At 41.6% G+C, this 12,839-nt stretch overlaps 1 protein-coding gene across 5 annotated transcripts in view; it reads left to right on the top strand.

Moving 5' to 3' along the window:
- The window catches only part of Rho-5 (rhomboid-5), a 330,384-nt gene that overhangs the window by 62,503 nt on the left and 255,042 nt on the right, over positions 1-12,839 (top strand). The window contains exon 3 of one of the 5 annotated variants that reach the window (XM_076436082.1): positions 7,330-7,374. The exons of the other annotated variants lie outside the window; for them this stretch is intronic. The gene's annotated coding sequence lies outside the window, so the exon portion shown is untranslated. The remainder of the gene's footprint in view (positions 1-7,329; positions 7,375-12,839) is intronic. 5 annotated transcript variants of the gene reach the window in all.

Genomic DNA, 12,839 nt, shown 5'->3' with positions numbered 1-12,839 from the left:
GGTTGTTTTACATTACACTCACTTATTTTTGTTATGGATGCATCAAATCCGCAGTCTATTAATAAATGTTGAACACATTCAGCTCATGAATGCATGGAATCCACAGTCTGCTGGTGATCAACGAAACGTATTATAGAATCCTGTGAAAAAGAAGCAACACAAGCTCCTAGAATAATGGCGTCACCCGATCGCAGCTGCCAACAAAAGTAATTAACAGTAGCGATGCTGCTCGCAAAGTTGCACACGGACTCCGTCCACCCGTGTCCATTCGGAGTCGTCACCGCGGGTACCGCGGTATTTTTCAAAAATTCGCCTCACATGTCGGACAATGCAATAAAATGAAAAAAGATCCGCCGTGAGCAGGCGAACGCCTCCGTTGGTCCAGGTTGTTCTGTTTCCGATAGCAGTGTGTCGTTGACTCTTTTTGTCGTGCGTCAAATCGATCGGATCCGAGAGCGTTGAACCTTGGCGATCGCTGCAATCCGCTTTACCGTGTTACGCCGATCGTCGGGATGTATTCGTTTAGACCTGTACTTCATAATACAGTTCGCTAGACTTTTCCTATAGATTATGGATGCGCCGGAGTTTTCTTGTCTGTAAAGTCTTGTAATAGCTCCGCTGCCGTTTACTTGGGACACAACGGCGACAGTAGATGTAGGTAATAGTATTTAACGGTTCGTGCTGGTAATGCTAGGTATAGTTCAATGAATTCTGGGATTCATAGCAGAGCTCCCTTGGTTTTACTAGTGACTGGGTGTACTAGAATTCAGAGGGATGGTAGCAAATTGATAGTCACCGTAGGTGGGCTCTAAGTGTACCAGTTCTAAGTTTTACTATTGGCACTCGTGTACTAGGGCATTCAGAGAGTTCTGATATTAATTATAGTTAACCAATGGGGAAAACTTTACTTTACCGGATTCAAAATTTGTGCCTTTCTCCTATAAATTATGATATATTTGGTATGTAATTCAATAGATTTGTACCCGGGGCTGCTGCAGATCGAAGTTTCGATTCTGTAGGATCAATGGTTCAGGAGTTATGCTTGTTTAAAGTTGAGCAATCTGCAGTGTTTTTGATAGGTAAGGTTGCCGCCATATTGGTTTGTAGTGACGACCGCGAGCCGCTTGCCGAGCAGAACCACCGGTCCTTGCGGCCCCCCCGACCTAATCACCAACCAACTCGGTAAACAACGCGTGACCGTCACTACAAACCAATATGGCGGCACCCTTACCCGTCAAAAACACTCTAGATTGCTCAACTTTAAGCAAGCATAACTCCTGAACTATTGGTCCTACAGGATCGAAACTTCGATCTGCAGCCGCGCCGGGTACAAATCTACTGGATTACATACCAAATACACCATAATTTATAGGAGAAAGGCACAAATTTTGAGTCAGGTAAAGTAAAGGGCAGCCGACTATTGGGCTGGCAAGAAAGTAATTTCAGTATTTTAAGGTGAAATAAAACCGAATCTCTTATTCAAGCAATGATCTTTAATCGATAAAATATTTTCTTCAAATTAAGAATATCTTATTCATTAAAGTTCATTGCTTGACTAAAAAAATTGGTTTCACTTTAAAATAACGAAATTACTGTTTTTCCAACCCAATATTTTCTATAGTTTATGTACTCGGATTCAATGCTAGGTGTGCCAATTTGCCGGATTCTATCATTTTGCTAGGAGCACCTATTTATTACCACATTACCGTCTAGTGATGAGCAATGTAAAAATTGATTGTTTCGATGTAAAATCGTTGCCTTTTGATACCTTTTTAGACTATGCAAGAAACTGTGAACACAGAGAAATTAGAGTTTCCATCAGCAACGATTCCATCGAATACTATAAGCGATTTTTCTTTGTCGCGTCAGCTGGACTGACGTAATCGCGCACCGTCCAACATTTTTTGTCGATCCTGGACATGGTCCGCTTCCGCGGTAAAACGACAAGTCGAACCATGTTTTAATAGCGGTTTGCCGCTCTCGACCGACGATTAGTTAGGTGTCCGAGGCGCGGGGACGATTTAGCGTGGATTACCGTTATCGATCAGAGTGTCAAAGCTGACGTCGGTCAGCGCGCAATCTTGTTATGCTTTTCGGTGGCTGGTTTGTACGATTCGATTAAACATCATTCAATGTTTTCGATGCTATCAGACTGTCCCATAGAATGCACTGTAACCAACAGGAACCAGACGTACCGACAGCTTTATTCAATCAACGAAACATTTTCGAATCTTCTCATGCCCCCGTTACTCCATAAACTAAATAAAAGGTTGATTAAGAAAGCTAGTTGTGGAATGTTTAATAATTCACGTTAATCAGATTTCTAGCTATTATTATCTCAATCATTGACTCGACTCAGCATATCAAATTTTAGGAAACTGTACAATCTACAAAGTTTCATGAATCTACATCTTCGATCGAGTATTTCCGTCGAATCCAAGGTCTCCATAGAATCCAGGACGGCCGTGGTAACCGAGTAAACCCGAGTGAAAGGCGCGCAGCAGGACTGCAAAAGAAGAATTGAGCTGAAGTGCGTGCCAGATATTGTTAATTGCTTTCACACGTGCTCCGCCGTGCTTTTCACTTAGGTCCGAGTTAAAAGCAAAGCTTTTAAGGACAGGCTCCTCGCGAGAGAGACGTAAGACGTCATTATACGTTTCCTTGACGAAAACTTCTCACCTTTTGTCTAAAATGGAACGGGTGCCTGGTTAACTTTGTTACGAGCGTTCGTAAATGCATAGAACCTCCTGCTGGATGAGATTTTCCATGGCAAAAGGGAGATGTGCGTGTGTATGTGTGTCGACTTTACAAGGGTAGTTGCTGGCCGAGAGCGGATGTTAGAGGAGGGGGACAATAGTGTGCTGCTACAAAGAGTGCAATCTTGGAAAAATGAGACGCGGCCTTAAGCGAGAGACACGGTCCGCGTGTCTTTTGCTCTTTTTCATTAGTTCTTTATTTTCGTCGTTCAGGGGGGCAAAAGACTCTTGCGGCCCCCGCAAAACGTATTAATGCTTTCGCCGGCAAGTCGAGGGAACGGAATTAGAAAATGGCTTGCTAAACCGCGGAAAAGTGGACAACGTCTTAAACAACCGCGGCTTTGGTCGCCGGGAAATATTGGGGAAATGGAAAACCCGCGGTTGAGAGGACCCATGCCGACGCTGGAGCAAGATGATTACCATTTTTATTATTTTAGGATTTTACTGTTGCTGCGAGCCGGACTTTATTCCGGGTAGTTTTATGTGAATTTATATCAGGCTGGATGTCGAGTCTTCGCATTTTACTTTTTCGCTTGTTGATGGTAGTATTTGCCAGAATGAAAATCTTATTAACTGTTGCTTCTATGCAGTTTTAAAAAGGAAGTATTGAGGATAGCTTTTCTCTAGAAAGAAACTCCTTGATTTTCTACTAGCAAAGATCAATACTTGTAATTTCACTAATTGAATTCGTGTGAATTCAAATGAAATTGTGTTTTCTTTTACACACCTGTTCACAGACAAGTTTTTAATCATCAGGGGAACATAGTATAAAGGCATTTGCATCCACAGGAAACAATTTCACAATTTTCCAGTGGTTCAGGTCGACGACAGGAATTCCCCTGAACGAATCCACACGAGCTCGAAGGAAACCGTATGCTCTTTTGCACACCTGTTCACAGACAATTTTCTAATCGCCGGAAACAAAAGAAAAAAAATGTCTCCACCCCCAGGAAACAATTCTATGATTTTCCAGTAGTAATGGTCGACGATTGGAACATTTCCAAATAACCTCACCTGCATTCGAACGAAATTGAGTTTCCTCTGTTCTGTACTTGTTTACAGAAAATTACACAGCAAAGGGAAAACGAATACACAAAGGGTTGCTCCAACAGGAAACAATTCAATCATTTTCAAGTAGTAAAACTCAACGATTGGACGCGTTTTAAATGAATTCGTGTGACTTCGAGCGTAATTGTGTTTCCTTTTCTGTTCTCATTTGTGTGTAATTTGAGAAACAATAGAAGTGGGAAGCAGTAACATTGCGTCGACTTCATACAATTCAGTAAGTTTCAAGTAGCTAGGGTTAATGATTAGAAGTCAGGATTGCTTCAGGAAATCAGAAGTAGTAGAGGTCAATGATTCGAGTTTTTCGAAATGATTTGAAAGGTCGGGTTCTTGAAATTTCTTAGGAATTCAAGATGAAGGGTGACAGAAGAGGGAAGTAGACTGGGGCGAACAAAGGGACACGCCGTTTAGCAGAGGGGTTGCAACAAGGGTGACACGGAGGGTGCGAGAGAGGGCGCAACCTCGGACAAAGAGCCTCGCATCGACGAGTACTTCAATCCTCTCGACGACCCCAGTCGGTCTACGAAAACGCATTCCACCAATCACCGACGAAATACGTACACGGTGACCCGTAAATATCCTCGCGCTGGTCCACCCTTCGGAAACTACCCTCTCAGCAGGATAGCCCTGGGCTTTTCCACGGAATCGCATGGAAGACGCTCTACGCCAACTATACGTCTCGAACATGGACGAAATCCCGCAGTTTTTCGATCGTAAATTCCCGCTATCGTATCCACAAGCCCGACAATATGGCAGTCGTGGTACTATTGTTGGACCATAGCGTTTCCGGCAGGACCATAGACTTTCCCGTTTTTGGACATGAATTTGTTAACATCGACAGGAAGTTGCGAAGCTCGATCCACAATCTCGTCTAAAATATTTTAGACATTTCTAAAATTGTTTTTATATTCTTAGATTTTTGGGTAGACAGGTAGCCAATGTGTCAACAGCTTTAAAAAATTCAGTGCTCCATTTTTAACTTTGATGACCAGCTTAGTAATAGAATACACGTAGCTGGATATCTCCGGGCAGCTCTCGAGTATGAATATTTACGTATCCTATTACGTGGGTAGTTAAACCACAACTAATAAATCAATAATATCTGTTGGCATAGCCCACCTGGCCGCGCACCTTCAATAGAAACCAGATTCCTCGAAGATAAACATGGGAAACTGTAACCAAAAGCTGCAAAGTAAACGAGTTACGTTAGATAAGCATCGAAAAATTAATCCGAAATGTTTTCGACATAACTTCTAGAAAATACACCTGTACAAAAATTACGATTTAGTAAATAGTATTAAAGGTTCAGATATCTTAAAAATACGAAAAACCGACTGTCCAGTGATAAGATAAGTGAAACAGTCCAACGTCGGGCGAGTTGCAACGGGAGCATTATTTCAGTAAGTAGAATGAGAAAGTATATGGTCAGACACATAGAATTGAGGTTTCTCACGATAGGAGTGGCAGAGTAAACGATTGCCATGTATTATGGCGAGTGAAATAGGGCAGTGCATGATCAGACGAGTAGTTCCAACAAATTTTACGATCACGTTGGATTGTAGATCATTCGACAGGTAGATTAAGGGGATCTCTCGATCAGAAAAATGAAATGGGAGTACTTTGAGTGTGGAGTGATACATGGAGCTTTTATCACTCGATAAGAAGAATATAGTCATTCGTGAGGACGTATTATTGTAATCAATAAATGAAATGGCTGCCGTTTGTAATCGATTAGGCGATTTGGGACTCGAATGTGATGGAATGAATTAGAGTGAGAAATTTATGTGTAGTGCGTGAAAAATTTGAAATTACGATGAAATGAGTATATTAAAATATATATTTTTGCTACCATTAAGTTTTGTTAAACAAATTACAATGAATGAGTAGAATATGTCTGTATGTTGTCAGACAAGTAAGACAGAACTACGTTTAATTACAGCGGATAAAACGACTTCACATTTTATATAGACACACATAGAGAAAAATGAAAGTAGATCAAAACTGAAACTGTTTTTAGCCTCTTTGTTCAATGAATTTGCTAACAATTTGAAATTCAGTTCTCCAGAAAACTTTTCATTTCAACGCTGACTGTAGGTTTACCCTCCGAAATTTGTAATTAACGTCAGAGTTACAGGTGATAAAAATTTTCGCGACCCTCGTATTTCACGTTTTTTCCGCCGAGGAAAGTCAAGAAAAAATGAATACCGTTGACCGGCTGCTATTACGAATTTTATCGCTCGCTAAAAAATAGAACACCCGGTCCAGAATACGGCGGTCGCGTTTCAATACTGGCATTTTTATACTCTATGAAAAATATATATTGCCCGAGATAGAAAATTAAAAATTTATGGTGCGCGCCGGGGAACATGATGCCGCAGCCTACCATTGGCCGTGGGAATGTTCATAAAACGCGAATGATGTCCAAGAATGTTCCAAAGAGCAGCCATGCGTTCTAAGCACCACCTAAAACCGAAAACTAAGGCGAACTCGAATAGTCAGCGAATTTTTTTCATTTCGTAATTCAATTCTACGAGAGTGTCGTAGGATTAGGTTTGCACCGTTTCCGGATTTATTAAGTTAAATTCCTATTCCGGTCGTGTTTCCCATCCTCGAAGACAATGTCGAGCAGAATTTATGAATAATGCATTCTATCTGCTGCGGGAAGTATCGAGTTAAAAATAAAAATTTTTATTCTACACGCCCCCCCGGTTTTATACCGTCGCGTTCTCCGTGTCTATTGTACATAATCGTTCATATACTCGATTCAACGTCGGTGTCGAGTTCCACGGTTTTATTAATATTAAAATTTCCTGTTTTAACATCGTCGAGGAAATTCGAGCGTTCCGTCGAAAATATCCAAGACAGCTTTTCGCTTTCGTGTGACTGCAAAGGATATTTTCAAGATTTTTGATATGTTCCAAAATATCAAAGTCGCCGATGTGATTTTAAACAAATTCGGTGCTCTGTTTGGCAGCCGTTTCTTCGAGATCAATACAAAGCTGCGCCGATATTGGAAAGACATCATGCCGTCTCTTTGCTCTCTGTTTCCCTGCGTTCTCCTCGTTCGTACATACTCGAAGTAGATTGTGCACGGCTGTTGGTTTGCATATGTCGCTCGCATGCCGTTCCTGTAATGTAACGGTGTTTACATTCTATTATACTTGACACGACGTCTGCTCGTAGCGGCCGGGCTCACAGCGAAAGTTTCTATGTTAAGATACTTTCAGCCTACTCTTTAGAAGCTTGGAACTATCGGACTGGCAAAATAAGTAGCAACTTTCCGATTTTGATGGCACTGAAATTACAAAGATATTTTTACGGCTATTAAATAAATCTATTTATTCCCGAATTGACAGCAATAAAAGTCGTGACAGTTTTTAATGAATATTTTGTACTTTGTTATTAGCAGTGAGAATGTCGAACAGATATAGTGATTATTTTTTATTTAGCATAATTCAAAGAGAAATAGAGAACTGAATCTAATTCTCCATTTCTATTTCTGTTACAGGTTCGTGACCGTTATTGCAATCAAAAGTTGCACAACAGCTTGCGCGTAAGTGAACACATATTTATTTGCAGAATTAAGTAATTTACTTTGACTAAAAAAATGCTCGATAAATTTCCATTTCACTCCAGCTTGTTGGAATTAAGGCAGAAGATATTTATTTCGTGTAAAGATCCGCGCTGTCTGCTTATTATATTCTAAAGAAACTTTTTACGTCAATTAACACGTTGAATTTCCGTCTGAATGGTTGAAATACTTTCGCAGAAATTTCGCGACAACGTTGTCGGCAAACAAGAACCCAGATTATGCAAAGGCCGGCCCTTCAGAAGGCGCTGTGCCGAGTGTCATTCCGCGTGATTTATTTAATAATTATACCGCGGGTCGAAAAGTCGTTTTGGTAGCGGCGGCGGCGGCGGAGGCTGGCATTGGGCGTTTGAACAGCGTCTGGCGCGGACTATTTTCCCTTAGCTTTGTTCCCATCGTCATTATACCTTCAATTCACGCTTGCAACTCGTTTAGCCCTAATTGCGCAGGATTTTCGGCTGAATGGCCGGGGCCCTGTGCCTTGTTATCCTTGAGTTGTTTATTTTAATTACGACATCGGGTTCCCGTCGCTGGGGGAGCCGCTCTGAATGCGAGCGACGCTATTGACAGAACTTCACGGGATAATTAATATTGCAGTTACGTAATTAAAGCAGATCTCGTGTGACGATTGTCGGATAAATTGTTTTCCAAGCACGGCGAGTGCTCGTGTGTTTCACAGTAAAACATCGCTCCTTTCTTGGGCTGCTTGAATCCCAGGCGATTCTCTGCTGTTGTTAATCGATTCCAGCGTGCCCGGGATCATGCCAACGTATCTGATCGAATGCGAAACTCTATTTCACTTGTGGCCACGAGCTGATCATGCTTGATTCGTTGTATCCGATTCTCCTGTCAGCTATCTGGTAATTAGAGTGCGGATCTTTGTGCGAAATTGTCGCAATTGTGAAATTGTTATTTTTATTTTTGTTTGCAAATTCTCCGTTTCAGTATCATATGAGGTGGAGTGGGGTAAGTGGGCCTTAGTTTTTGCAAAATTGGACTTTAAACTGATGTATTTTCAGTTTGGTATGTAAAAACTTAACGCTCTTGGCATCAAACTCTTGCCACAGCTATTACCGATGAATTAGTATTATGTAGGATGCTAATTTTGCTTGAAAATTATCATTTTGATAGGATATTGTATAAAGTGTCAACTAGGGCGCACTTGCCCCGAAAATGGGGCAAGTCCGTCTCTGAGAGTTAAAAATGCTTTCGAACCTTGTTTCAAGTGCTACGGGGCAAGAAAAGAATGATTAACAAGCCTGCTATAAAATGCTTCTTATTGCATTAAATTTAATAGTTTTATAGTTATCGATCTTTCAACAAACAAGTACTTTTATGCTGAAATATGAAAGGGGATACAGTGATGTTAAAACAAAGTTTAAAAAAATGCTTTCGAACTTTGTTTCAAGTGCTACGGGGCAAGAAAAGAATGATTAACAAGCCTGCTATAAAATGCTCCTTATTGCATTAAATATATTGTTTAATTTTATAGTTACCCATACAGTACGGACTTACCCCACCGTGATAGTACGCACTTGCCCCGTGTAGTAATATTTACGGGGCAAGTGCATCTTAGTGTTTCTCTCAATAAATAAAAAAAAATACAATAAAAACGGTTTGTTTAATGTAAACCTACATCAATATTTGTTGTACTTACCTAAAATAACAACAAGGAATATATTAATAACTTGTAAACTATTGCACGTTCAGGGTAACCTCAAAGTTGTACGTGTACCTTGCACGTGACTGTTTGGCATCGGTTGATTTAAGCGAGGAAAACACCTTTATTCTTGGGCGACATCTATGTAGAATAGTTCATACTAACTTATATACTACATTAATAAATACAAGCTAGAGCAATTTCGTTTATATTATAATAAAAATAACCAATTCACGGACTTGCCTCGTAGACGGACTTACCCCACTCCACCTTACTCGTTTTAAACAAAGTATAGTGTTCGATAGCATGATTCTTTTTGTTTTAATGGTGCGGAAGAAATTCCAGTCGAGTGATTTATCAACTTCGTCGCCCTTGTCTGACAAAAGGCCTACCTGTTCTACTTATTTTATGATTGACGATCTGCAGTTTGCACGTTGGATCGTATCATTTTTTCATTTGCTTAATGACAGTCTGTTTGCCACTTGGTCCATGATATAGAACTTCTATTCCCTTCATACAATCGTTACGCACCTCCGATTCACTTGTCTACACTTACATTCTACTTCTCGTACAATTGCGATATTCATTATTCACAATTCCCATTCTACTCGTGTCACGATTATTTATTCCGCCTGTCTGATCACTGACACGACTGATTCTACTTACAGAAGGAATACTGTTTGATAATTCGTCGACTTATTTCCCTTGATCGATCGAGCATACTTCTTCAATTCTACATTATATGAAATATTCGAAATATCACGATCAGAATGTGATCTTTCTTTCTTTTATTTTATTTACAGGAGCATATGATCGTTTCATGCCCCCACTGTTTTCACTCGTATCTTTCCCGTATTATTAGAAACGTTTCCATCACTCGAACGCAGGTTCCCCGATGCTCGAGCGTGTTTCGCGTCACCGGAATCATTCTGAAATCCATAACTCCAATTCCGGTCAACCATAGGAATTAATTTCTGCTTGTACATGCCACCAGTACCATCGAGTGCACTCTCGCTCGAGTTACTACACTTTGAAACGGCAGCTGCTTTCGATGCTTTTGTGTCGTGCTTCACGTCGAAAGCATAACTTACAACGGTCGCGCGCGGTGACGCTCGCCGGTGTCTCTCGGCTTCATAAATAATTAATTCCGACTCACTGACCAATCCTGCCGAGCAATTTTTCCGTTCAATCATCCCTGTATCCAATCACATTAATCTATATTCCAACTTCGTTTCTTCAAACAAAATTCACTTATCCAGCACAGTACTTTTTCATTTCGTTAAAATATTTGGCGTGTGCAGAAGCTTAATTTTCAAAATTTTTTAGTTACATATTCGAGCTATGTTACGATCACGAAGTTGTTCAGATACACCGATTATACAACCGTACAATTACAAAGTTGTGGAAACATTTAAAATGTCAGGCAAAATATATTTTTTATATTTCCAATAACAATCGAGTAATAATTTAATCGAATACTCCCAGAAGACATACAGAATTCAACTTCCCGACGCAAAAATATTTTCGAAACTCGTCGATCTCAGAGGTTCAACTTCGCTCACAATATCCAGCAGAATGAACCCTAATATAAACCATTCTGTCTCCACTTCGTTCTCGCAGAAGACTATCCTTTTCCGCTCAGGTTCGATCAATTTCTACTTATAGATGGCGAAAAATTAGAGTTAAAGCCTTGTTTCGACAAACGTCCGCAAGATGGACAGGCGGTTGAACAAGACTTTCTCACAAGTTACTAAACCGACACCAATTAGTATATTAAGAACTTTCCCCACGACATTTGTGTCTAAGGCAGGGTCCGCTAGATAGCCTTACTGATGAGTCCTCTAGCGGGCCTAGGACGAAACACTCCACCTTTGTTTTCCTCCAATAAAATAGCACTTGGCATCTTTGCAGATTCAAATCCGAATCGGAAGCGTTATCTGGTTCAAACTCGAACCATAACGTTTCATGCCTCTCTCAGCTATATTCATTTAGTGTAGAAATTGATCGAACCTGAGCGCCGTGAAAATAATTACCATTCTTTCAAATAGTACGATCGTGAAAATACCTCCACTATCCTTTACGCATTAGAAAAGCAAGCTCGACCTTCTATTCTTCGGACGAAGCTCTTCCACAGCCGAGCAGGTCAGAAGAGGTTCTTGATTGGCGAACGGTGTTCCGGTCCGCAGGACCCATCAGCGGAAGTGAACGTGGAGCGATTCGGCGGCGCTGGAAGACGCGAGAACTTTCGCCGAAAGTGTTTCACCGCGGGGGCCGTCATCGGGAAAGCAATTTTTCCGGGGACGACCCGACGGGTGGGGGAAAAAAAGGTGGAAGGAAAAGCCGCGTCTCCGGGCGTCCGAAAGGGAACCGGTGACAATCGTTACCGTTCCGGGCTATCTCCCGGATGACGCAGTGAAATTTCCCCTAGATCTTCAGACCGCGGACGCACAGAGAGATAAAGGTGATTGGGCCCCGACGAGTTTCATCAAACTTTTCTAACTTCTGGTGCCGCCGCGAACGTTACGACCGGAACTTTTCTTGATTACACGGAATTAGAGGGAGCCTGTCTCTCTCTATCTCTCTCTATGTCCCTCTTGCTCTCTTCGCGGAAATCCATTCGTCTAGGATCGCGATGAGCGCGCGGCGTGTCGTTCTGCCCGAGACGCTGTACATGGTGGGAGGTTCGTAGGTGGAGAACGCTTAGCTTGATATTGATCGACCTTCTACCCCTCGCTTCTCCGCCCTTCACTTCCTCCCACACTCCCTTTGCCTCGTTTCCTAGCTCTGTCTCGCTCCCACTCACGCTGCTCCGCCTACAGGATGCTCCATTTACGCTGGACGCTCCTTTCCTCCGCTTCGGTGCATGTTTCGGGTCTAGGACACGAAGCACATTTTCTTGGTGTGTGCTATTAGGATCCTAGGGCGTGTTTTACTCTGTGTTGCTCGGTTGGGATGCTTACTTGGGATGCTTAGGCTTTGGGAAACTTTGAAGATTAATTTCAAGAGCTCGATTTTAGAATTGCGGATAGTGGAGAAGGGGACGTGTTTGATTCAGTATGGTACAGTCAGTATCGATGCTATGATGATGTAAAAATTTGGAGATGTTGTCGGAAGAAGGGTAAAAGTAACTAGATAGGTTCGACGCGAAGAAATTTTGTTGTTTTGTGGGGAGAAAATCTCGAAGTTCAATGAAATTAGTTAAGTAAATGCGCATGTATCTGGGAAAGTGGAACGAGGACAGCCTGTGGTCAGACACGTTTACCGTGACAGCGATAGAGGTGTATGAATTAAAGAAATAACGCGTGGCACGCTGTCAGTGGTTAGAATGGAATCCATTGGCTGATCAAAGCAGTGGCGTAGGGAGCACATATAAGTAAACAAGTAGATTAGGGCTCGCTGCAGCCAGATAAGTGAACGATGGACATTTGAGCAGACAATTCGAATACGAAAAGTGGGATGACGCGATCGATCGAATAGAATCTGATGCCTATTCGCTCGGGCAACTTCCTCGATTAATAATAAACTCGTTCGTGCTTGTTATTTAAGTAGGCGAACAAGATTCGATGCAATTCAAGATACGCGTAACCGTGATATAAGAAACTGGACACTTTGTATAACCGACTGTGCAATTCAGCAAGTAGAACGCGTAATTATTCGGTCAGACGAGAGCGACCACTTGAAACCAGACACGCAAAATAAGAACGGTGTAATACATGTAATTGTAATGTCAGACGGCGGAACGAGAACCGGTGGAAATCGGACACGCTAG

The sequence above is a fragment of the Lasioglossum baleicum genome, chromosome 13, assembly GCF_051020765.1.
Source record: "Lasioglossum baleicum chromosome 13, iyLasBale1, whole genome shotgun sequence".
In the NCBI taxonomy this organism is placed as follows: Eukaryota; Metazoa; Arthropoda; class Insecta; order Hymenoptera; family Halictidae; genus Lasioglossum; species Lasioglossum baleicum.
This window is presented reverse-complemented; position numbering and strand designations above follow the sequence as displayed.